The following is a 25659-nucleotide window of genomic DNA, read 5'->3' as shown; positions in this document are numbered from 1 at the left end:
TGTCCTGAGTAAATAGAGGGATTCCAAGCAAATCCAAATGTTTTTTTCTCAATTTGTTTTACTGTAATTGTATGCTTTGAGCAACTATACAGCAACTTATTCAATAGTGTGACAATGTTTAGTGAAAAGTATAAAGAGAAAAAGTGTTGCAAAAGAAACGCTAGTTAATTTTTACATAAGCGTTGTGTATGTTGCAAAATTAATTTATTCGAATTGTTCAGGGCTAGTTTTAGAGTTTGTTAGAATTTGTTCAAATCTTAAGTATTATGCTGTCATTTATTATTGATAAGGGGTAGAAGAGATGGTTGAGCTGGAGAGAGAGAAAATGTGGAGAGGGCTGAAATTAACTGAACTGATCAGGAGTGGACTGATAGAAAAGAAAGAAGTATTAATGAAAGATTAGTAATTGTGTAGGCCCCTTAGGACTAAGATTTACTTATAGAATATATCTGGCCCATGTCCTTTTTGTAAAAGCTCATGATACTGATATAGTCATTTTGCAGAATTTTTGCACCCTTTGTTCAATTTTAAATCTATTGAATAAAAAAACATAAAAGAGAGGGCATTCCTACCAAAACAAATGAGAGACTTCATGTAAATATCTAGAAAAGTGTTTTAATTTAGGCTGCATTATAAGAATTACATATGTAGGAATGTCCACAACATTTCATTGTCAAGTGGTTCACAGGTGGCTATTTAAGATTTCGTGTAAACCTGTATTAAAATGTAAGGGATACTGTAGTGGGATGGCTCGAAGCGGGCGGCCGAAGATTTACCTTATTTTTAAGCCCAAAACTTGACAGGTATGCTGCTGATATGTGTTGTAAATTTTCCAGTGACATATTTTCAACTGCCTATCAGTAAAATCTAAACCAAGTGTATTTTACAGAATGAATGTGCTGAATGAATATGTTGACAGCAGCATGCAATGATTTGTTCAGTCCAAACTTTGAATAGCTAAGCAAGTAAAATATTTTCTGGTAAGGGTGCAGGTTAGATTCTATTTTGATGACTCTTCCACAACGTCATCAGGAGCAGAAGAGTGCACAATCACTCTAAATCTTTCTGAAGGTCATTTGTAGTCAAACATTTTAAGCATTGCATTGGGCACATCAGTTCCTGGCAGAGCAGCACACATATAAATGAAAATATTTCCCATTCAGTTTGTGCTAAAGAAAAATAAGTTAAGAATTATTTAAAAGTATTATTTTTTAAATCCCTTTCTATAATACTTCCCTGTAGGGTTGTAATGATTCCAATAACAATGCAATGCAGTTACAGTGGTATGAAAAAGTTTGGGCACCCCTGATCATTTTCATGATATTCCTTTATAAATCATTGGTCGTTCAGATCAGCAATTTCAGTTAAATATATCATATAGCAGATGAACACATTTGGGAAGTAAAATGAAGTTTATAGGATTTACAGAAAGTGTGCAATAATTCTATAAACAAAATTAGGCAGGTGCATAAATTTAAGCACCCCAACAGGAAAAATACATCAATATTTATTAGATCAGAAATAACAGCCTCTAAACTCTTCCTATAGCTTCCAATAAGGTTCTGGCTTCCGGTTGAAGGAATTTTGGACCATTCTTCTTTACAAAACATCTCCAGTTTAGGCAGGTTTGATGATTTCCGAGCATAAACGGCTTGGTTTAAATCACACCACAGATTTTCACAAATTTTCAAAAAGGTCTGTGGGCTGAGACGGCTATTTTAGAATGTTGTACTTGTTCCTCTGCAGTTTTAGGGTCATTGTCTTGTTCAAGTATCCAGCCCCTGCGAATATTGGTCTCTTAACTTCATTACACTTCTCAAATACTACTGTTTTCATCTGCTATATGATACATTTAACTGAAATTACTAATCCGAACAACCAATGATTAATAAAGGAACATCAAAGTGCCCAAACTTTTTTGTACCACTGTACGTAGCTAAAAATTGCAAATTTCACAAAAAATTTATTATAATAAAAAAGAAAAACTTATTCGAAAAACCAAGGTAGTACAGCAAAAAAATAATTATTCTTTAAGCAAAATTAATGTCAAACAAACAAGCCATTATCATCAGTATCAATTTATTTTGGAATTAAATGGAGATGCTTTTTCAAAATAAACTCAGCAATATTCTTCATCTTCTTCCTCTGTGAATCCACTATCTAAATCTGCTTGAAACATAATTTGGCTCAGCTTCAGGAAGAATAGCCAGCAGCTCTTCATCAATCTTCTCCAGTCTTACGTTGGTCTTCATTTCAAAACTCACCCTTATTTCTAAGAACGAGACGCAAAATGCCTTTCTGAGCTTCATCACAGGAGTCCTGAAGCTGACGACGTTCCTGTTCAAACTCTGGCTTTTCCTTATCCATGATAAGTTTTCCCAGTGAGCTGACCCGATCCATCAGATACTTCCCAGAGACGTCAGTGTAGGTTGCTGAGATCATGTGGACGAGGCTGGCGATGTTCGTGGCCTGTGAGGCTTGATTGTAGAGCAGATCTTTGGAGAAGAGTTTTGAGTCGTAGGAGAGAGATTGAGTCTTCTCAGATGTGGAAACGAAATCCTCTAAAGTTATGGTCAGACACGTTTTCAAAATGTTAGACATCATCTGAAAGAAACGTCTTCACCATCTTCTCCCACTGCTCCTTCACCCTCCCCATCGCATCCATCCCTTTTACCAGCATCTTTATGGTGGTGTTGAAGTCTATCTCCTTGACTTCACAGTTTCTCATGCTGATCAGGATTTCAGTCAGTTCTTTTTTGTTCTTCTCCATGTTCTCCACACTCTTCTCATAGGATCCCCTGGTTTCCTTCAGTTGAGCTTGGCTCTGCTCTATGCGGAACCGGGCGTTCTCTGATGCCCTTTCTGAAGCACTTTTCTTCTGTTTCACATTTGCAGTCTGATTTGTTTGTGTTTTTCTCTCGACCCTTTTCAGCTCTTCTCCATAAAAGTGCTCAGCATTTACACAGGCTTCCAGCAGCTCCTGGATAATATTGATGACATCAGTGAAACGCTTCTCTGTTGATGCGGCCAGATCAAGACAGTCATCTGCAATGACACGAATGTTCTCCAGCTGGTCAGGAAGATGAGCTTGAACAACTTCATCATTTCCCTGGAACAGAATCTTCACAGCGCTCTTCATGTAGTTCGGGACCGTCATGGTGTGGAGCCGAATCTGATCCATGTTCTTGTGGGCTTCATTAAAAGCCCCCCAGCCAGAATTACACACCTGCATGAGACAGGTGCAGAATGAATCTGGGTATCTGATGTACTTGTAGCCGTTCTTGGGTGGGTTTTTGTTGATGGAGAAATCTGTTTTGGAGGAGATGAAGACCAGCTCTCCCAGTATGGCTATAGAGAGTGGTGCAGGAGTCAGGTGTTCCTCACAGTTGGTGTAGGGCTGCATCAAAGGCTTAGTTTGATTTTTCATCTCTTCAGCTCTAGTTTTGCCTGTTTTCTTTGGAATTCACAGCTGTGTTTCTGAAAAAAAAAATCAAATAATAATAATAACAAAGAAGAAACAGTGTAAACTGACAACCCTAATCACTGTCAGGATGCAGAGAGAGGAGCTATTTCATGAATATGAACTTTTTGTACCAGTGGTGATATTACATCACATCAAACAAATGATCAGTTGAGGTTTTATCTACATTTAAACAACTATTTTGAAAAAGAGTATATCATTAAATTGTGATATATGTGTGGAAATGCTTGCTCTACCCTGATTAATTGTACGAGTTTCCTTTATAAAACATTAGTTGTTTGGATCAGCAATTTCAGTTAAATTTCATATAGAACAAGAACACAGTGATATTTGAGAAGTGAAATGAAGTTTATAGGATTTACAATACGTGTGCAATAATTCTGTAAACAAAATTAGGCAGGTGCATAAGAGTGCACCCCAAAAGGAAAATTACATCAATATTTATTAGATCCTCCTATTGCAGAAATAACAGCCTCTAAATACTTCCTATAGCTTCCAATGAGAGTCTGGCTTTTGATTGAAGGTATTTTGAACCATTCTCCTTTACTAAACATCTCCAGTTCAGTCAGGTTTAAAGGTTTCTGATCATGGACAGTCTGCTTTAAATCACATTACAGATGTTTAATAATATTCAGGTCTGGAAACTGAGATGATCATTCCAGAACATTGTACTTGTTCCTCTGCATGAATGTTTTAGATTTTGAGCAGTGTTTAGGATTGTTGTCTTGTTGAAGTATCCAGCCCTTGCAAATATTGTTCTCAAGAATCTGTTGATACTGACTGGAATGTGACCCTTTAATATGATTCCCAGTACCTGCACTGATCACACAGCCCCACAGCATGATGAACCACCACCAAATATTATCGTGGGTAGCAGTAAAGTGTTTATCTTGGAATGCTGTGTTCTTTTTCCTCCATACACACCGTCCTCCAAATAACTTCATTTTAGTTTCATCAATCTACAGCAACTTATTCCAAAATGAAGCTGGCTTGTTCAAAGGTGTTTTAGCTTTAGCATACCTCAAGCGACTCTGTTTGTGGCTCAGAAAAGGCTTCTTCTGCATTACTCTTCCGTACAGCTTCTCCTTGTGCAAAGTGTGCTGAATAGTTGAATGATGCACAGTGACATTATCTGCAGCAAGATGATGTTGTAGGTGTTTAACTAGAATTGTGTCTGTGATCTTCCAATTCCTCACAGTGGAAACTGACAGCTGAAATCTCTGAAATTTGAGCTTTTTGGACCCCTACCTTAAACCTTGATGTTAAACAATCTTTGTTTTGCTGATTTGAACAATCAGTTTATTGTAAGGGAAAACCATGGAAATGATCAGGGGTGCTCAAACCTTTTTATACCAATCTACATATTCATTTATGTATACCCTCCCCTCCACAAGTACTGGAACTGTAAGGCCAATCTATTTCTGCTGTAGATTGAAAACATTAGGGTTTGACATTAAAAGCTGAATTCGAGACAGGAAATCAACAGCCCATGTGTGTCCTGTTACATTTAATATTTAAACATTAAATCACACTGTATGTCTACACTTAGTTTCAGATTTAGCTTTTGCCTGTGCATTTATAGTTACCAACATTAAAACCAGAGCACTGTCTATGGGTAAATATTAAGTAGTTGAGAAGCTGAGAGAAGATGGAAAATCAATCATAGTCAATGCACAAATTTTGCCCATAACCACTACAACTATTTGGAATGTCCTGAAATAGAAAGCAGTCACTGGTGTACTAAGTAATATATGGAAAACAGGTAGATCAAGGACAACAGCAGCTGAAGACAAAAAACATTGTGTAAAGAAAGATCCTACAACAATTGTTTGTGACATCAGCAACAATCATTGAAGTTTTCACAATCTACTGTTCACTGTTGTATATGTACTGCCTCTCCTATATATGTATTCACTTTAACCTTCCACAAAACCTTAGTTATTGTACATTTACAACTTAATGTGTCAAAACATCATGTGGTGCTAATATCCATCCGTCAATTTGTTTTGAAAATCTTTATTGAAATCACTCTAAATCTGTTCTTCTTTATTTCCCCCTGTTTGACATATCAACTAATTTGGGACTTTTACTATGAATCCAATTCAAAAAAAGAAGTTGCATCATAGTCTATTTGCCAAGGACCCATGGAAACAGCCAGCAGGTTTGTAACTATTTTAATTTTGGGAAAAAAGAACAGTTTAATGTCTGGTATGTAGTGGTCATTTTTAGCCATCATGTAGAATGACGTAAAAAAATCTATTAATAGATATATTGAATATGAAGTTTATAGTTACCTTTTGTGGAAAGGTAGCTTATTTTGTTTAGGTGGTAGCAGTCTATAAAGGTGTGGGAGGTGAGGAGAGCAGTGCTGGTCCTGATTGAGCACTGTAGCTGATCAACAGCTCTGACTCTTCCAGACCTTTTCTTTCTTTATTCACCAAAAGTAGTGCATAGTGCAGTTCTGTAGCACTACTTCTGTAACACGGATTTACAGACCCTCTCACTTAGCCAGACTTTCAGTGTTCTTAATGTGTTTGATTTTAATATATAAAGTGCATTTACTCTAACAGAAGCATTTCATGAACACACATTATTAAAGGACCACTATGTAACAAATTTTCAGTGGTAAATGATAAAATGATCAGGATGTATAATATTCAGATATCAGATATTAAGGAAATATGTTGAGTGAAGCTAGCAGAGCTGGTTCAGTTAAACCTCAGCTGCTACACAGCTTAAAAAGCCTCAGCATGTTTGAAAAAAAGCTCAGTGACCAAAGAAGGAATATAACAAGAGTGAATATCGGCAGTGAGTTTGAAAGTTGGAGAATTAGAGCTCAAATAAACTACAAGACCGACCCCGAGCTGCTACTTTTCTCCTGAACAGGTAAGATAACTGACTATAGCTAATTCAGTCAGATACTTTATCACCACCACTACATGTGCTTACTAGGGACGAGCTGTCTCTCACATGGGGATCACTCGGCAAGCCCGGGGCATAGCCTCGCCGAACGGGAGGTTCACTCGCCAAGGGGTGGGGGTTCACTCGCTGAGCGGTGGGGGTTCACTTGCCGAGCAGGGAGTTATCTCGCCGAGTGGTGGGGGTTTACTCGCCAAGCGGGGGTTCACTCGCCGAGCGGGGGGTTCACTCGCCGGGCGGGGGGTTCACTCGCTGAGCGGTGGGGGTTCACTCGCCGAGCAGGGAGTTATCTCGCCGAGTGGTGGGGGTTTACTCGCCAAGCGGGGGTTCACTCGCCGAGCGGGGGGTTCACTCGCCGGGCGGGGGGTTCACTCGCCGAGCGGGTGAGGTTCACTCGCCGAGTGGGGGGTTCACTCGCTGAGCGGCGGGGTGTTCACTCGCCGAGTGGTGGGGGTTCACTCGCCGAGTGGGGGAGGGCAACCGCCGAGCGTGAGTGCTGTATTTCTCCTCTCGCTCGTAATCTAAGTTCTAACTTTCTAACTTTGTGTAGGTTGTGTAGATTCAGCCTGCTGAATTTAGCAACCCCAGTAACCTTCGTGGCTGGGGAGGTTTGGGCGGAGCAGACTACTCTCTGTGGTGTTTTGAAATTGGACTGCTGTACCCATTTCACACGCTTGCTCTCAGGTCTTACATAATGCACCTTTAAGTTTGCCTGAAAGCCTTACTGTAGCATCCAGCCCCACCCTCAATGCAGTTGAAATTGCCTATCAGCCCCAAAAACACCTCTAGACCTAATGCTACCTCTTCCATCAGAGACGCAGGCCTTTAAACTGCGCTCTGACAACAAGCTGGATGAGCTCTCTTCACTTGTTTCTTGCCTTAGTCCATTTTAAATGAGCTCAAAGAAGGCATTTGTGGATTACAACACAGTGAAGTTTTGATATATTGAGTTGATTAACCACCCAAAATGATTCCATGTGAAGACCAGGTGTAATCCAGTTTTGTAGAATTCTCTTTTTAGCAGCAGTAAATTCAGAGAACAATAGCTTGCACTGTATCATCTTCATGATAACTCCAAGTTATCATTTAGGAGACACAGGCATGGATCCCAATTGTATTCTATTTCAAGAATATCAGACAACACTGTGTTCACATATCTCCAACATTTTACAATTATAGGACACTTGCAGAACACATGTAAAAATGTACCAGGGGCAGATGTGTTACATATATGACAGTAATTGTTAGTATGCATTTTCATTTTAAATCTTCTGTAAGGAGTAATGTAGGCTCTATGAATAAGCCTAAAGTGAATAAACTGCTACATTTTTTGATGTTATGCTTAGACTGGACCAGATAGTGTCACATTCTGGGGTATAACCTAAGGTGGCAAGTTCCTTGTCCCATAATGCAGCAATAGAAAGGGGGTTTGTAGAGGCTTCTATTAAAATATGATAAATTCTAGCACTATATCCTCTCGAAGGTAAATGAGGTTGTATCCATTTCACCATTGGATGAGTGGCCATACGAGAGTCCCATGGGACTCCATAGGCTTTGAGCGCTGATCTTAATTGCAGATACACAAAATAGGTAGAAGCTGGCAGATTAAATGTAACCTTTAATGACTGAAAAGAGTGAAAACCTCCATCATCATAAAGGTCACCACAAACGTTAATACCCTTAGAACAGAGGTGGAAAGTAACAAATTACATTTACTCACGTTACTGTAATTGAGAAGATTTTATGAGTAATTTGTAATTTAAAGTTGTTTTTTTTTTGTAATTTTACTTTTACTCAAGTAAATTTTGACACAAGTAATTTGCTTTACTACATTGGAAAACTTCCTGTTACTTAAAAAAATAAAATGCTGGAAAAATCATGACCTGACCTGCCTGAATTAAAAAAAATAATAATAATACAATTGCGTAGATATGCCGGTGCATGGATGGTCGCGCATGGAATAACAAGGCAGTAACATCCTCATGCAATGTAAAAAAAAAAAAAAAAAAAAAATGTGCCTGTCCCGCCGGACAGAGCTGTCAGCTTTCAAAACTTCCACATCAAACCTGAGAAAGCATGTGGTAGTAAGTATAGTATAAGTATACTATACATATCGGCCGGCCCGAGTTCGGGCATCAGGTCAGGCTCGGGTTCAGGCTCGGGTTCAGGCTCGGGTTCAGGCTCGCGTTCAGGCTCGCGTTCAGGCTCGGGTTCAGGCTCGGGTCCAGGCTCGGGTCCAGGCTCGCGTTCAGGCTCGCGTTCAGGCTCGGGTTCAGGCTCGGGTCCAGGCTCGGGTTCAGGCTCGCGTTCAGGCTCGGGTTCAGGCTCGGGTCCAGGCTCGGGTTCAGGCTCGCGTTCAGGCTCGCGTTCAGGCTCGGGTTCAGGCTCGGGTCCAGGCTCGGGTTCAGGCTCGCGTTCAGGCTCGGGTTCAGGCTCGCGTTCAGGCTCGCGTTCAGGTTCAGGTTCAGGCTCGGGTTCAGGCTCGCGTTCAGGCTCGCGTTCAGGCAAGTAAAAAAAAAAAAATTATAATGAACTGGGAAACTATAAAAATATAGTTTATAGTTACCTATATGAACATAACCCTTTAACAGTAAAGAAAAAAATGGATCATAGAAACCTATGCCACTTGTCCTTGAAAATGTTTTTTGGGGTGGTCTGAGCAAATACTGCCTCAAAGGTCCAAATTATTATGTGGAATAATAATTCATTAAAAACTATTTATTTTATGATTGTTGTACTTTTTTACATCAAATAATTAAAAGTAACTACATTTTAACTTGAGTACTTTTTTACTTTTACTTGAGTAGATTTTTAGATGGGTACTTTTACTACTTTTACTTTTACTTGAGAAGAATTTTAGCAAAGTAAAAGGTAATTTTACTTAGTTACAATTTTTTCTGTACTTTTTCCACCTCTGCCTTAGAAGACCAAGAGGGTTCAGTTAAAGGTTGTGCACCTCTTAGAAGTTTATAATTATGCCATAAAGGCGTAGCGGAGCAGAGCCCATGAGGACCAGAACAAATTTCAAATAAGGGTTTTTAGAACCAGTAACTGTAAATAGCAAATCTTGTAAATGATGTGGTCTTACAAGAATAGATTCGATAGCCCTCCATGGGGTTTTGGATTCTGGGTCAAGCCATGAACGTAATGCTCTTAACTGAAGGGACATAAAATACAGTTTAAAATTTGGTACAGCTAAACCACCCAAGGATTTGGGGAGCTGTAGTGTTGCTAGCCTGATTCTAGGTTGTTTATTGTTCCGTAAAAAAAAAAAAAGTCAATCAAGAAGTCAATCTCCGCAAAATATTTCATAGGAGGTGAGAGTGGTAGCATAAAGAACAGGAAGTTTAGCCGGGGCAAAACATTCATCTTAATTGTCGCAATTTTCCTTGCAAGGAAACTTGCCATTCCACCTTTCCAGATCATGTTTAATTTTCCCTAGGATACCTACATAATTTTCCCTGGCTGATTTATAGATGTCAGGATAGACAGCAATGCCAAGGTAGGTAAATGATTCCCTAACCGGAATTATTAAAGGGATAGAAACATTTTGGCATAATTTATTTAATGGCATTAAAACTGATTTAGACCAATTGATCTTATATCCTGACAAACTATTGAAAGTATCAAAAATCTTCATTACAAGTTGAATAAAGGTGTCCAAATGATCTAAATGTCAACAATGTCATCGGCATAAAGTGAAATAAAGTTGCTGTGACCACGAATATTTATAGGATATATTGAGGAATGTTGAATGGCTTGTGCTAAAGGTTCTAAAGATAGGCAGAATAGATGGGGGGAGACTGGACATCCTTGTCTGGTGCAGCGCTCTAGCTGAAATGCAGGGGATATTATATCATTAGTTAATACAGATGCCATAGGCGAATTATACAGTGTTTGGAGCACTGATATGAACACTGCACCAAAACCAAAGCGCTCAAGGACAGCCCACATATAGCTGCATTCAAGCCTATCAAAAGCTTTCTCCGCATCTAAAGAAAATAGAGAGAACCTTAGCAAATAATTTAACATCACTACAAATGAGAGATATGGGCCTGTAACTTGAACACTGTAATGGGTCCTTTCCTTTTTTTCAACAAGAGGGATATTAGTGCTGTTTTCTGATCTCTGTAAAAGCTTCCAGACTCAATAGCAACATTAAAGGAGTCCAGAATAAGAGTTCCTACCAAATCCCAAAAACCAAGGTATAATTCAGGAGGCAACCCATCTAAACCTGGTGATTTACCCTTCTGGAGATCTTTTATACCTTTGTGAATTCATCCATTTCTATGGGAGCATCAAGAAGATCCCTTTCCAATCGTGAAATAACTGGAAGCTGCAATTCATCAAGAAATCTTTTTAAATTAAACTGCATCAAAGGCTATCTCCGATTTATACAACTGAGCATAACATGTCTTGAAAACCCTACTAATACCTGGAGAATCAGTGATTAATTAATCGTTCGAATTTAGAACTCCATTGAAATAGGCCTTAGTTTCACATTCCTTCAATCTGAGAGCTAGTAAGTGACTAGACCTTTCTGCATCAAGATAGTATTTATGTCTAGTTCTATGTAAGATGAACAAACCGGTCTCCAGTTCCGGTTGAGTGAACGCAGGCGCGTGTAGCTGCTGCTACCGGTGTTTGCTTGTTTATTTTTCTGCTATTTTAACCATTTTAATGTTTTGACTGAACTGACGACACAGATCAAGTGCATACTTAAACAGTTGAACGCGATCTCATCTGGATTACATAATACCTGGCTCCACTGGACTTTAAATCCTGCTGCTCCTCTACACTGTATGTGATCTCCACTGTGCGTGCACCGGGCTAAGTGCCTCTCAAGCTGACGGTTTCAGGCTGTTGGGTAGGTAGTTTCAAATCTACTTTTCCCAAACACTGTCTGTAAAATGGTTTAGTGGTCATCTGGCTCTGGCTATTGTGTCTTCAATATGGATGCGTAAATAAACGGGAAGACCACAATGTTTTCAAATGAGATGGTTCTCCTGCTTGGGATTATCGGACTTTATGTCAACCCTCTCTCTGATTCTCACAGTAACAGTGAAATCATTCAGTATTCAGCATCGGATCTGCAGCGTTTTAACTGTGCTAGCCGGCTTACCCCGCGGATTTATGCACACTGTTTTGCGCTAGGAATAGCCCGATGTGCACGCTATGGTCACTGGGGCTCCCGCCGCAACCTGTGCGTATCAAGATATTGCCAAAGGCGAGGGGATTCTGTCTATCTGGTCGTCACGGCGTCGTCGTTCTGGTAGACTGTGTGCACTACCTAACTTCAGTAATCTCCGTAAACTGGAATATTCAGCCTTAAACACTATGTCACCCAGCTATGCACTTCAGTCATTACCCAACTTTGCTCCAGTTAAAAAAAGCACTAGTCAATGCTAGATCACTGGTGAACAAGACCTTCTTGCTGAATAATTTTTTTATTTCTCGTGCTCTGGACTTTCTTTTTCTGACGGAAACGTGGCTAGCGGCTGGTGACTTAAGTCCCCTCGTCGAACTATCCCCTAATGACTGTCAATTTTTAAGTTCACCAAGGATTACTGGACGGGGAGGAGGACTAGCAACTGTTTTTAAGAACTGTTTTAAAGGCCAATCTCTCACTGTGAAGGAGTACTCTAGCTTTGAGTGCTGGATTTGTCATGCCCTGTATTCTGTGCTCTTGTATACCGCCCCCCAAGTTAAATAAGAACTTTCTTCATGATTTCTTTGACTTTTTGACAACTACTTGCCTAGTGTTGATAAGCTCTTAATTGTAGGAGATTTTAACATTCATGTCTGCTGTCCTTCCAACCTTTAGTTAAGGAATTTGTACAGCTTATTGACTCATTTAATCTAACTCTGTTATGAGCTCTACACACAAGCTTGGTCACACTCTTGACTTGTTTTGTCCTTTGTCATTTCTAGTCAGACAGCTAGTCAGCTTTCAATCAACTACCATGCTGTTTCAGCTAGCTCTAACTTTGTTAAAACATCCCATGAAAATACTAGCACAGATGAGTTAATCTTTTTAATAATACATGCCAAAACATAATGGATTCAATCGCTCCTCTAAAACCTCAAAAGTACAGATCATTACATCAGCCTTGGCTAAATAGGAAAACTCGGGCGCTCACACAAGACTGTAGGAAGGCTGAACGGAAGTGGAGAAAAGATAGGCTCCAAGTATCATATCAGATTCTCAAGGAAAGCCTAGTTAAATATCAGAACTCAGTTTAAACAGCTAGGGCAAAGTATTTTGCTGATATAATTACTAAAAACTATCACAGACCCCAAGTCCTGTTCAAGACAATACCCTGTTGCCAGTTTTGTTCCTGAGGCTACAATGAAGCGTTGTGAAGATTTTAGGAAAGTTCTTTGTAGACAAGATAGATACAATAAGAGCAAATATTGTGTCCTCTAGCACTGACTCATATGAACTGATAAATCACACATTTAGTTTCAGTCAGTTTGAACTGGTGTCAATGACCAACCTAACTGACATAATTATGCATATGAAGCCAACAACTTGCTGACTGGATGTACTCCACACAAAATTTCTTAGAGATATGCTGCAGTCTGTTGGTCCCAGTATTTTATCTATAATAAAGAGCAGCCTCTTTAGTGGCACTGTGCCTTACTGTTTTAAGCACGCAGTTGTTGAGCCCTTCTTAAAAAAGCCAGATCTTGACCAAATGGTTTTACATAATTTTAGGCCTATCTCAAAATTGCCATTTTTTTCAAAGTTTTGGAGAAAGTAGTCCTGTCTCAATTGTCCACTTATGTACCCACAACATTCTGGACAAATTTCAATCAGGCTTTAGAGCACATCACAGCACTGAAACTGCCCTCCTTAAGGTGTTTAATAATGTACTTCTTGCTGTAGACGCTGGACATTGCACAGTTCTGATTCTTTTAGATTTAACTGCAGCCTTTGACACTGTTGATCACAAAATCTTGCTTGATCGTCTAGAGCACTGTGTTGGAATCCAGGAAACTGCAGGTGGTTTACTTCATATCTGAAAAATAGAACATTCTGTGTTAAACTGGGAAAGTATACATCCACTGCTGTTAATGTTACCTGTGGAGTCCCTCAAGGATCCATTTTAGGCCCTATTCTGTTTTCACTATACATGCTCCCTCTTAGCTCTATCTGTCAGAAGTACGATATCCCTTACCACTGCTATGCCGATGACATGCAGTTATATCTCCCTATTACGTCTGGGGAAAATGGATCACTAGATCGCCTTGTTAGTTGCCTGAGAGACATAAACTGTTGGATGTCAAATAACTTTCTTAAGTTAAATCAAAACTGACATTATCATGTTTGGAAACCCTGTCTTCACTAGCTGATCTGGGACCCTTGTGTGCAAATGTACATACACATGCAAAAAAAACTTTGGTTTCATCCTTGAATCCACTCTCACGTTGGAGAAGCAAATTAGTGCAGTTGTGCGTGGCAGCTTTTTTCATCTTAGAAATCTGGCAAAACTCAAACACATGTTGTCCTGGGAGGACATGGAAACCGTCTCCCATGCATTTATTTCCTCTCGTCTCGATTATTGCAACTCTCTCTATCTTGGTCTCAGTCAGTCCAGCCTATCACGCCTGCAGCTGGTCCAAAATGCTGCTGCCAGGCTTCTGACGGGCAAAAAGAAAAGGGAGAGCATCACTCCTGTACTGGCCTCTCTGCATTGGTTACCTGTGAAATATCGGATTGAGTTTAAGGTTCTTTTATATGTCTATAAGGCCCTACATGGTACAGCACCAAGCTATACATCAGATCTTCTCTCTCTTCACTCCTCCTCTCGGTCTTTGCGGTCCTCAAATCAGCTGCTTTTAGCCGTTCCGCGCTCCCGGCTGAAGTTCAAGGGTGATAGGGCTTTCTCAGTCTCTGCACCTAAACTTTGGAACAGCCTGCCATCTTTCATAAAACTGTCCCCTACATTAGAAAATGTTAAGATTAACTTGAAGACTCATCTATTCACCCAGGCATTTGAATCTTCCTAGGGATTTATTTATTTATCTATAAAAAAAATAAATAATAACACAGCTTTTAGTTTGCAAAACATTTGGTCATATCGGTTTTTAGAAATAGCTTGTATTGGTCCATCTGGGGTTTTCAGAGCCACCTGGGGCCCTGGGAATGCTACGCCTCTGACCAGCTCAAACGGGGAAAAGTCTGTGCTTCTATTAATTGAGCTTCTGATGCTGATCAGGGCAATTGGGAGGGCATCTAGCCAATTTATGCCCGTGGTCAGTTGAATTTTTGCTAATTTGGTCTTCAAATTTTGATTCATCCGCTCCACCTGACCTTGCTCCACCCACTGCAGTGTTTTGCTGGTAAAATGGGACCCATTATCTGAGTATATTCTCCTAGGGAATCCGTGTTTTGGAATCCAGTGGTTGATCAACATCTTGCACACTGATCGGGCATCCTCTTTGATGGTAGGGATTGCCTCGACCCACCCTGAGTACCTATCTACGACTACCAGAAGATACCTGTATTTCCTGACTCGATCAATCATATCTGTGTAGTCGATTTGGATTTGCTCACCATGGCAATCTGGCAGTGGAAACTTCCCCTTTTATTGTCTGTGCAATAGTCAGTCGGGTTGTGTGTGTTATCTCTTCCTCTGTCCTTGTCATGTCTGTCAGTCAGCTTATGGTCAGGTCTACCGTTTAGCTTACCCTTGGACTTATCATCTCCCTCTGAGTCGTCCTGTAATACATCCCCATGTAATTCAGCTCTAATATACACCCTACCCTTACTGGAACTGGAACAGTCTTTCTAGGTTCCAGATCCACGTCTAAGTCAGTCCTAGAGGTCTTATCATGTATTGGTGAGCTGGCAGAGTCAGTGCTAGGGCTCCTAGCCCATCTGGGTTTGAAGTTAACGTCAATGTCAGAGGGTTTGTCATATGGTGGTATGCTATGTTCCTGACGCTCATACCTGATCCGATTACTAAAAGGATCCGGTAATGTGGAATTGGCTGGAAACAAAGGCTCAGTGTTCACAGCTATCTGTCTGAGTTGCTCAGCGGCTTCTGCATATGGGCTGGGCGGGTGTGTGTTAGACTGCTCAATTGTGACCTGACCGGAGTTAATAGTAATGACAGGCATCATGTTACTCACAGGCGAAGTCATGTCTTGCTGCTTAGTAATGAATGGATTGTTTGGGTTGGGGGTGGAAACATATGGTGGTGAGAGTGCAGTTGAGCATGATGCATGTTCCCGTTCTAATGTATATAGAGTGACTTCCTGCTTTGAAGTATCAGAAGAGTTGGCTGCGGCAGAGGAGACTTCCTCTTTTGTCTGTATAATCATGTCTGGCAGTGCGCCACGAAAGACTAATTTCAGCATCCTCCATTCCGCTAACTCAGCTTCTGCCTCTCTAAGCTTGCGCTTTGCGCCTGGTTTCTTTATAAGACTCGCCTTCCCCACTGTCTTCTGTACCTTTTTGACTGCTTATATTTTTTTCATTAATAATGGAGTTTAGAAACTGTCCTAAATGAATCTGTTCTGTGTTATTCCTGTCCTGTATCCAAGACTCAAACGTTAATCTAATCTTTATTCCCTTGCGGGTCTTCTTTTTCTTATGACCCCCTCCACAATCCCTCACAGCCTTAACTAACTCTTCCAGTTGATCTAAAAGTGGTTTCCACTGCCATTGCCCTGGTCCAAATACGTTATCCAATTCTTTACATAGGTCTATAACATATGCCATGTTGATCAAGACTGGACTCACCTGTTTCGGTCTTCGGTTCTATTTATCTACTCAAACGTGTTTCGTTGTCACCATTAGGTTTTCACACGTGAGGATTTTCGAACTGCAGGCCCACGTTGTTCTCCAAATTCAGCCAATCAGTCCAGGAACGTGCAATAAGATAAAAAAAATAAATAAATCTGGTTAGAATTTTAAACACTTGTTCTATCTTAAAACATTTTACATACTATGTCTAATCGAATTTTTTCACTCTAAGTTTTAAGGTGGATCAAATCCACGGAGATCTCCTTTTCCTAATTTTATACTCCAATTGTCCTTTTTCTAGAATGATCTAATTGCCTTTTATTTTCATGTATTTATTTTTTAATGCGCATACAGAAAACGAAACAGTCAAAATCACATACTACATCACACGTTATTAACCCTAATCCTATACTCTTTTCCCTCTTTCCCGCACCCTGCAGAAAAGCTAGAGTATTCAGTGCTTTATCTAAAGTCTACAAACTTAAAATAATAATGAAAATAAAAAAGTTTTAAATTTCCCAGTAGTTTGTAGAACTATCTGGGTTTAGGGTAGACCAAACCCAAGGACAACCCTGTCTGTCCTGGCCCTTATCCAGTAACGCGTTACTCTAATCTGACCCTTTTGTTCAGTAACGAGTAATCTAACGCGTTACTATTTCCAATCCAGTAATCAGATTAAAGTTACTTATTTAAGTCACTGTGCGTTACTCTCTCTCTCTCTCTCTCTCTCCACCTCATCTCCTCCTCATCTCCTCCACACACACACACCGCTCCCTTACCCATTCCCCCTCCGCTCTTCCCCAATCACACGCGTCTCGCTTTCTCCCCTGTCTCTCTCTCTCGCGCTCGGCGTGTCTTTAGTTTCAGCCCGTTTTCGTTTTTCGCCAGTTCTCGGGTTTCGCCAGTATCTCTTTATAAAGGCGTTTTTTTTTGCGGCCGCGTCCCAATTCACTAGCCAGGGCAGCGGTCTGCCACAAATTTCTGGTGCTTTAAATGAACACTGTCAGAATTAAATCTTTCTCAGTAGTTGGGTCCGGTATGGGTCCGTATTGGACAACGTCTGGGTCCGGACCCGGACCGCAGTCTGCAAATATGTGATCCCTGGTCTAGACCATATACACGGTTCTGTTTTATAAAACCACTCCTTGCTGCCCTGCAGAGAACAACAGGTTCAATGTTCAGTTTTACAGTGTTAAATATGTCAAGAAAGACTTTCTTTATTTTATATATTTTTTATAAAAACAAGTATTTATGTTTAGTAAAATCAAGAAATACCATATATATATATATTTTTTTATATGTTAAGTTAATTTTTTTATTTTTATTAAAAATATATATATTTTTTAGGAAATAGTTCAACTTAATAGAGATAAATTGTTGCTGTTAAATATACATTTTACAATAAAGGGAGTATTGGCAAAACTGGTTATAATGTTTATGTTAAGGCGGCAGGAGGTGGTGTCTGCAGCTGCTGAAAGTAACTAATAAAGTAACTTGTAAAGTAACTTAGTTACTTTTAAAATCAAGTAATCCATAAAGTAACTAAGTTACTTTTAAAAGGAGTAATCAGTAATCGGATTACTTTTTCAAAGTAACTATACCATCACTGGAGTTAACCACGCTCAAGGAGACCCGTTCTCCTAGCCCTTAATCGAACCCAATATGGGCCGATTGGGAACGCTACCTCCCGGTCTTAATAGCACTGTTTTCCTATTATACCTTAAATCTATTAAATCTCTCTTAAAATTACGTAATTATCTTTACATAATCCAATTCCCCAGGCATCAACCTACTGGATCCCATCACTCATCCTTTTTAGAATTTTCAATATGCAGAATTTTAATTTAATAGGTATCTGCTTACCTTTTTAAAATTGGCGCGCCAGATGAGTGATCAGATCTGTCGGCTATGATGCCCTCGCCGTCCGAAACCATGAAAGACGTCGGGATCACCAAAATGTAGACAATCAACCCTTTTGTCCTGCGTGTCTGTTTGGTTCAAGGAGTCGAGACGGCACGGAGAATGAGAGTTGAACAAATAACATTTATTTTGTACAGAGCTCTGGGAAGAGTGATAGAGCACAGTCTAGTCTACCTAGAAGTTGCCTGCTCGCTCTTCAAACTAGGTGTGTTGAAGTCCATCTCTTATAGCCCATTCTGACGTACTTCTCGTTGCTAGGGCGTCGTCAGGCATGACTAAATGATGTTTACATCCATGCATATCGTCATCCTATAGACACTGTGCTGCGCTCATTTTGCTAATCCAGTTACCTGTAATTAGATTCTATTAACTCCTCTCTCTCTCCCCAAACTAATGTCTGTCCAGTCCCCTCGTTTAATTAGATAATAGTGGTCTGTTTCCCTACACACACTATAATTTTACCATTTTTTAGATATATGTATCCTTCATAATTACATAATTTCATGGTCTCCCAAGCATGATCATCTGTATAATGCAATTTTACCCAAAGCTGTAAATATTAGATTATAGTAATAAGATTACCATATGTGTTGTACATCAATTTAATTTTACCCTCCGACCTCTGTGTGCCGTGTGTTTGAGCTTCTCGTACGAGAGGCATCAGATGTCTGTTTGCAAGTTTTAAGAAATATTTAATGTACCAGCATATGAATAAATTATTAAGTCTTGATTAAATGATCAATGCTTAACTTGAATATATATGTCAAAGCTTAAATGTATATATTTGTATGCTTTAACAATGAGTTAAAGCCTTACTACGTGAATTAAGCTAATGGTTATTTGTTTCAAACTGCTAGTATTAAAGTAGATTCACAACACTGGGTTGTTGCCCTCCTACGGCCTCCTCCACATCTCCTGGTGTACTGGCCTGTCTCCTGGTAGCGCCTCCAGCCTCTGGACACTACGCTGACAGACACAGCAAACCTTCTTGCCACAGCTTGCATTGATGTGCCATCCTGGATGAGCTGCACTACCTGAGCCACTTGTGTGGGTTGTAGAGTCCGTCTCATGCTACCACCAACATTCAAAACTGACCAAAACATCAGCCAGACAGCATAGGTTCTGAGAAGTGGTCTGTGGTCCCCACCTGCAGAACCACTCCTTTATTGAGTGTGTCTTGCTAATTGCCAATAATTTCCACCTGTTGTCTATTCCATTTGCACAACAGCAGGTGAAATTGATTGTCAATCAGTGTTTCTTTCTAAGTGGACAGTTTAATTTCACAGAAGTTTGATTTACTTGGAGTTATATTGGGTTATTTGAGTGTTCCCTTTATTTTTTTGAGCAGTGTATTAATGAATATAAAAACCTGTAATTCCACTTTGAGTGAGCTAAGAAAATTTGAGTTAGTCAAGAGCGAGCTGTTAAACCGTCCTCTGGGAGTCCTGATTATGTCAGAAAAAAGAAAACTGTAAAATACTGCTGAATGATCAGACAGCAAGACAACCAGCAAATGGGGATCTGATAATTCTAGTAGGGTATTGCAGAGCCAATTTATGAATTCCCTATCCAAATCACTGGAGCAATATCCCGAGGCTAAGACTAGTCGAATTGTGCCAAGTCTAGCTTTTATGAAAAGATATCTACCTTCCTGATCATTCCCCACCTGATCAATATAGCATCACCTTTAGTTCTATTATGGGCAGATGAAGAAACCACAATTCAGTATTATAGTATTTATTCTGAAAACGATAGACGTCACAGAGTTCAAGGTGTGTCTCCTGTATTAGTGCTATCGAGACAGATTTTCTATGTAAATATTCCAAAACTCTTGTTCATTTAACTGCCGAATTAAGCCCATTAACATTAAGTGTTAACATTTTCAGGGGTAATGTCGCCATTTGTAACAGTATATGGAATCTATGTCAATATGAAAAGAATGCATAATAAACACACAAAATAATGTGGCAGAAACAGTTTCTCCAAATGAAACAGAAAATGGAAAAATTACAGTGATAATACATAATGATACAATGTGAAGTAGTAAAGTAGTAAATAGTAAAGAAACTATATACAACAAAAACACAGACCACACAGACATGAATTCTATAGGTCTGTAAAAAACAAAAACAACTGTGGACCCATGGCATGTCCGCCGCAACCCATAATAGTCGAGATCAACCCACACAACCCGTTAAAAAGAAATGTCAATATCAGTAACTGGTCTTGCTTCCATTTTAAACAATATGCATTCAAATGAAACAACTATGCCTTTATAGCTCGCGTTTGCAAACGTAGTACAAGTTAGTAGTTACTTAACTTTTATCCATATCTCCCACACTGGCATAAGCTGCTGCTCACAGTTCCGTCGCACCCGGTTCCTCGCTGAAGGACAGTGATTGAACAAAGTCCTCCGCTTTTTGAGGACTGTCAAACATCATAACTTTCCCACTGTGCTGTAGCTTGATCGTTGCGGGGAAGAGGAGAAAAGGCTGTAGACCCATTGTGACCATTATATTCATGACCGGACTGAAGCTCTTTCTTTTCGCACATGTTGCTGGACTATAATCAGGGAAATGCTTTACTGGATGCTTTACTGGAGCCACTCTGAGGCCACTCTATCCTGCCACCTTAGGACCCTTAAAAAAAGGTTGCGCGGTCGATTTCAATGTCCTGTCCTTTCAACGCTGGGATCCACTAGGAGATGTTAGCGTGAAGAAAGCCCAATGCATCTGACCCAGTGTTGTATAGTAACGAAGTAAAAATACTTCACTACTGTACTTAAGTATATTTTGGAATACTTTGTACTTTCCTGGAGTTAAATTTTTTTTGACAACTTTTACTTTTACTTCACTACATTTCTGAATTAAATTGCATACTTTTACTCCGATACATTGTCATTGTTCCGTTTAGTTACTCGTTACAGAGAGAGAGAGAGAACGCAATGTTTTGACCCCACCTACTGACTGAAGTCCGGTCATGCCTGGGCTTATTCATCACCGCTAATAAGATACACCTGTTTGGCTTCTCCCATTAAGCACAAAGCCAGCCAGTGTTGCTAACTTAGCGACTTTGTCGCTATATTTAGCGACTTTTCAGATCTTTTCAGACTTTTCAGACTTTATTTGTAAAAATAAAAGCGACTAGTGACAAATCTAGCGACTTTTTGTGGTGTTATTGGAGACTTTTGGCGACTAAATATAAGATAAACACACGCTCTTCAGTCTCTGTCCTCCGCGCTGCAGCGAGTGCTGCCGTGAGCCCCGCCCCCCCAACACTCAGTGCAGTCTCACACTCAGAGCAGAACCTCCCTGCTCCACCAACACACTGTAAATAAACTGCGCATGCCCAAAGCCGCCGCTGACTGACCCCGCCCCATATTTACAGAGCAGAAATATAAATGTCTTAATAGTGTAATGCACTTGATTTGTCTGTACATTTTAAGTAGATAGCACTGACCTTATTTGAAGAAACACTGAAGGTTTACAAAATGTTTATTTTTTGTCATATTTCCCTGCATTTGATTGTACATTTTAACTGTGTTTTGACCAAAGTTTACCAAAATATAAAAAATGTCATTCAAACTGCATTTGCCTTGTGTACTTTTTACTTACTACTTTTTATTACATTACTTGAATACATCTATTTTTACAGTACTTCTCGTACTTAAGTACAAGACGTTTCAGACACTTTAAGACTTTTACTCAAGTAACATTTGAGTCAGTGACTTGGACTTTTACCAAAGTCATATTTTGGAGGGGTACCTATACTTTTACTTGAGTATGAGATTTCAGTACTTTATACAACACTGATCTGAGCCTTCTGCTGCATCTTGTAGACCAACCAGCCTTATGTTGTTTCTTCGGCTTGTCTTCCAGATCCGTCATCTTGTTGGTGAGTTTGTCAGTGTGCCTTCTCAGCTCTGTAACCGCTCACCTGTCCTCTCTAGCTGCTGCCTGAATGGAGTCCAATCTATCACTAATTTTTACATTTTTACATTATTTTCACATTTTTTACTTTATTGGCAAGTGCTCAACTTCTCTTGTCTGAGCCTTCATGTGGTATGAAGTATTAGCAAGTCCAGTAATTTGTCAGGGTGGATGAAAAATAATGGGTTTGTGAGCAGAGCTAAAAAAATTGCGTGCATCGCCGCCAAGAGGTCACGTGGTCTCCCCTTGTAGCTGCTTACTTTTAATTAGTGGTGTCAATCATTTAAAACATTTTATCAGAATAATCACAACAAATTTCTGTCTAACTGTGATCAATTGCACTGTTTTTTATAAGATGCAAGTTTTTATAGTGGATATTAACCTGAAAAAAATGCAATTGTATTTATATTAAAAGGTGTCAATTAAAATACTAGTTAATACTTGTATGTTTGAGGAGAGATAAAACCAACGTGGGGCGCTGGAATAAAGAATGCATGATTAATGTTTAATTTATAATAAACATCTTAGCTTGGTAAGAGTTTCTGAATTAGAAATTAATTTGCTGAATATGAAAATCTCAGGAAAAGTTTGGTATTGCACACATGCTCACAATGGGGGGATGACCATTTAAACGGCCTGGGTGAAATATGTTACAGCCAGTATTCCAAAATGTGTTCACTGACCCTTCTTTTATTTATTTTATTTCTGTAAGCAACACCATAAATGTGCTTAAAGCCTCACTAGGTAGGATTTTTAAAGCCCCACTAGGTAGGATTTCCTTAATTTTTTATCTTTTTAAAGAAGTAAAATTACAGCTTGAAACTCAGCTTGAAAGTCTATTAGCTAGCGTTTTTTCCGATGTACCTTGTTTTAACAGGGTAAATGTGCAGGCTCCAGGCCGATAATACTCCTCGAAAGAGCTAGCACCTTTAGTGGGTAATGCCAATGCTCCACCAGTGCTAGCCGGGGTTAGCCGATAATACTAACCTCTTCACAGCCAAATAACTAGCACAGTTAGCGGGTAATGCTAATGCTGCTACAGCAGTGCTAGCTGGTGTTAGGAGCATGTTACAGGCTGATAACACAGCTCTAAATGGGGAAATAGAGGTTAGCGGCTAATGCTAATGATACTCCAGCCCCGGTGCCGGAGAACTACACTGAAACTCCTGTAGAACACTGCACTTCAGCGGTGTGGCTTTACTGCTCCTTACAACCTGACTGTTAAAATGCATACATGAAGCACACTGGATTAAAATGGAGATTACATTAAAGGATTTTAGGCGTGCCTTATAGTGTAAAAAAAATACGGTAACAGCCTTTTGATGTGTGTTGCTGCTATCAAATTCTAATTTGTTAAATATTTTTAATAAAATGGTAAAATGTCTCATTTCAATATTTCTAAGTAAGTTATCCTACATAGAAAGATGAGAGAGGTCTACAATTTTCATCATGGGTTTCCTGAAAAAAATTATGTTCAATTTGGTCACTGTTAATGCTTGGGTACAGTTCAGTACTTCTTGAGATGTTCTCGAGCCTTTATTTCTTTATCAGAAATAAAGATTAAATAGCAGCTAGAAGTTTGTGTGCAGAGGACGGGTCTTGAGCGTGAGTGCGGATATAGCTGTGATAAATTTGGGAGGACCAGTGGCCGAGGATCTGAACAGTGTGGTCGGGTAAACCCTGGAGAGAAGCTGTAGTGGCTGCTCCGATCCTAAATGAGTCTGGTAGCAGGAGAGACGGATTCACTGATAAACAGAGGATCGAGAGGGCGAGCGCCTTGGGAGTGACGGAGTTGGAGGTAGTGCAGAAGAGGTTCGTAGGGGCTAAGAGGTGAGTGAATTCTGAATATGTAAACTGGAGTATGAGCGCCAAATTGGTTAGTTTTGCTTCGTTTTATGTAAAAAACAAGGGTGTTTGTATCCAAGACAGTGACATTGGACAGGCAGGGGTGAAGAGAGGGATGGAAGGTGTTTAAAGGAGCAGTAAATTCTGATCCTCGGAGAAATCCAAAGAAGGCTAATAAAAACATAGCTTCTAAAGTACCGGAAATTAAAGGGGAATATTGTCCGGACCGTAGGGTTGAAAGACAGCAAGCGAGAATGTGAGAAGTGAGAGGTAGACGTTGGTGTATGAGAGAAGGTTCATTTCTCTTAATGCCTTTCAAGAGTAGTGAGATTTGGTGATGACCAGAAAAAGGATGGGGTGAACCAAAGAGGAGTTTATAAAAGAAGTTAATAGCTGCCAGATAGACTTTGGGGGTGGATGAACAGATGGAGAGACGGGAGCTGGAGAAGGTGAGGAAACTGGTGAGATGGAGGAGATGAGAGATGAAAGCGTGACCCTACATAAGGAACGCCGCACTCATTGAGTAAAATCCAGGAGAGAGCCTCGGCAAGGCAGTCGAAAATGTTGGGGCTGCATTTGCAGCCAAAAACAAGCCGGGTGGCGAAGTAGAAACGCCCCCTCCAACAAACTCAAAACAGGTGCCAAAAGTCAGGGTGTATGGGTAAAACCTTGAAAGCTGAAACGACATCGGCTTTGGCCATCCAGGCGCCACGGCCGACGATCTTGATGAGGGAAATTGTGTCGTCGGTGCAAGCATAGCATAGAGAAAAAAAATCACTGGGCACCAGGCTGTTAATGGAAGGCACAGGAGCTCATGGGGCGCAGACAGGTCTATAATCAGGCGATTCTTCCCTGAATATTTACGCGTAGCAACGAGGATGGGATTGACGCGAAAGTTAGAAAAAGGGGGCAAAGAAAAGGGACCGACCATAAAGCCGTCCGTGACCTCCTTGGCCTGGAGAGAGGTAACGACATCCGATTTGGCAGACAGGAGGTTCGAAGCTGAAAAGGACGTATCCAGCAAAACAACAAGCCCATGCTGGGCGGCCCCGCCGGGCTGAGGAGCGATCATGCTGGTTGTGGGAATGGCCATGCCTGGCCGGGGAGCTGGAAACCACTGAACCGGCCTGGGCATCGGGCACCGAGATGATGGGTAGCGGCCCAGGGATGGGATGAGAGACGCCCGCAGACAAGGAGCCTGAGAACAACTCGGAATCCGAGGCATCTAGATCAATGTTCATTGTAGCAATGACTCGACGTCATGTGAGTTTGATCGTCACAGAGGTGAGTTGTGACTTGGAGGTATATATAGGGCGAAGGGGTGGAGCTTGTAATTCAGGCGCGCTGCATATCCCAAAATTTTGTTAATCCTTAACAACACATAGTAGAAGATGACTGTGACATTATAAAAAAAAAAAAAAAAACTGAGAACTTGTAAAACAAATGTTAAATCCATTAACTTTAAGATGAATCATGGTTGCACTTTTTGCAATTCAAATATGAATTTAGTTACATGAGAGAGGCACAGGCTTGATGCAGCTGCTACAAGAAAACTACTAAATATTTGTTCTTATTCACTTTAATCAATTTTAAGTTTAAGTTTTGCTCACAAGAGGAATGTGTGGATTCAGGTAGAAGTTGCTATCTTCTGAACTGTATATCAGATACAGTTATAAATACCTGGAAATAAAAGCTGAAATGTTTCTATTTCTCTCATTTTAATCTTCTAATGACAAATCCAAATGTTTTTAGTCTACAGTAGAAATAACTTGGCCTCATTGTTCTAATATTTTGGAGAGCACTGTATTAAC

General features: G+C 40.1%; 1 pseudogene; it reads right to left on the bottom strand.

Annotated features, from left to right (window-relative positions):
• Positions 1–2156: 2156 nt before the first annotated feature.
• Positions 2157–25073, bottom strand: LOC111189741 (uncharacterized; annotated as a pseudogene).
• Positions 25074–25659: the final 586 nt, after the last annotated feature.

The sequence above is a fragment of the Astyanax mexicanus genome, unplaced genomic scaffold (assembly GCF_023375975.1).
Source record: "Astyanax mexicanus isolate ESR-SI-001 unplaced genomic scaffold, AstMex3_surface scaffold_48, whole genome shotgun sequence".
Lineage (NCBI taxonomy): Eukaryota > Metazoa > Chordata > Actinopteri > Characiformes > Acestrorhamphidae > Astyanax > Astyanax mexicanus.
This window is presented reverse-complemented; position numbering and strand designations above follow the sequence as displayed.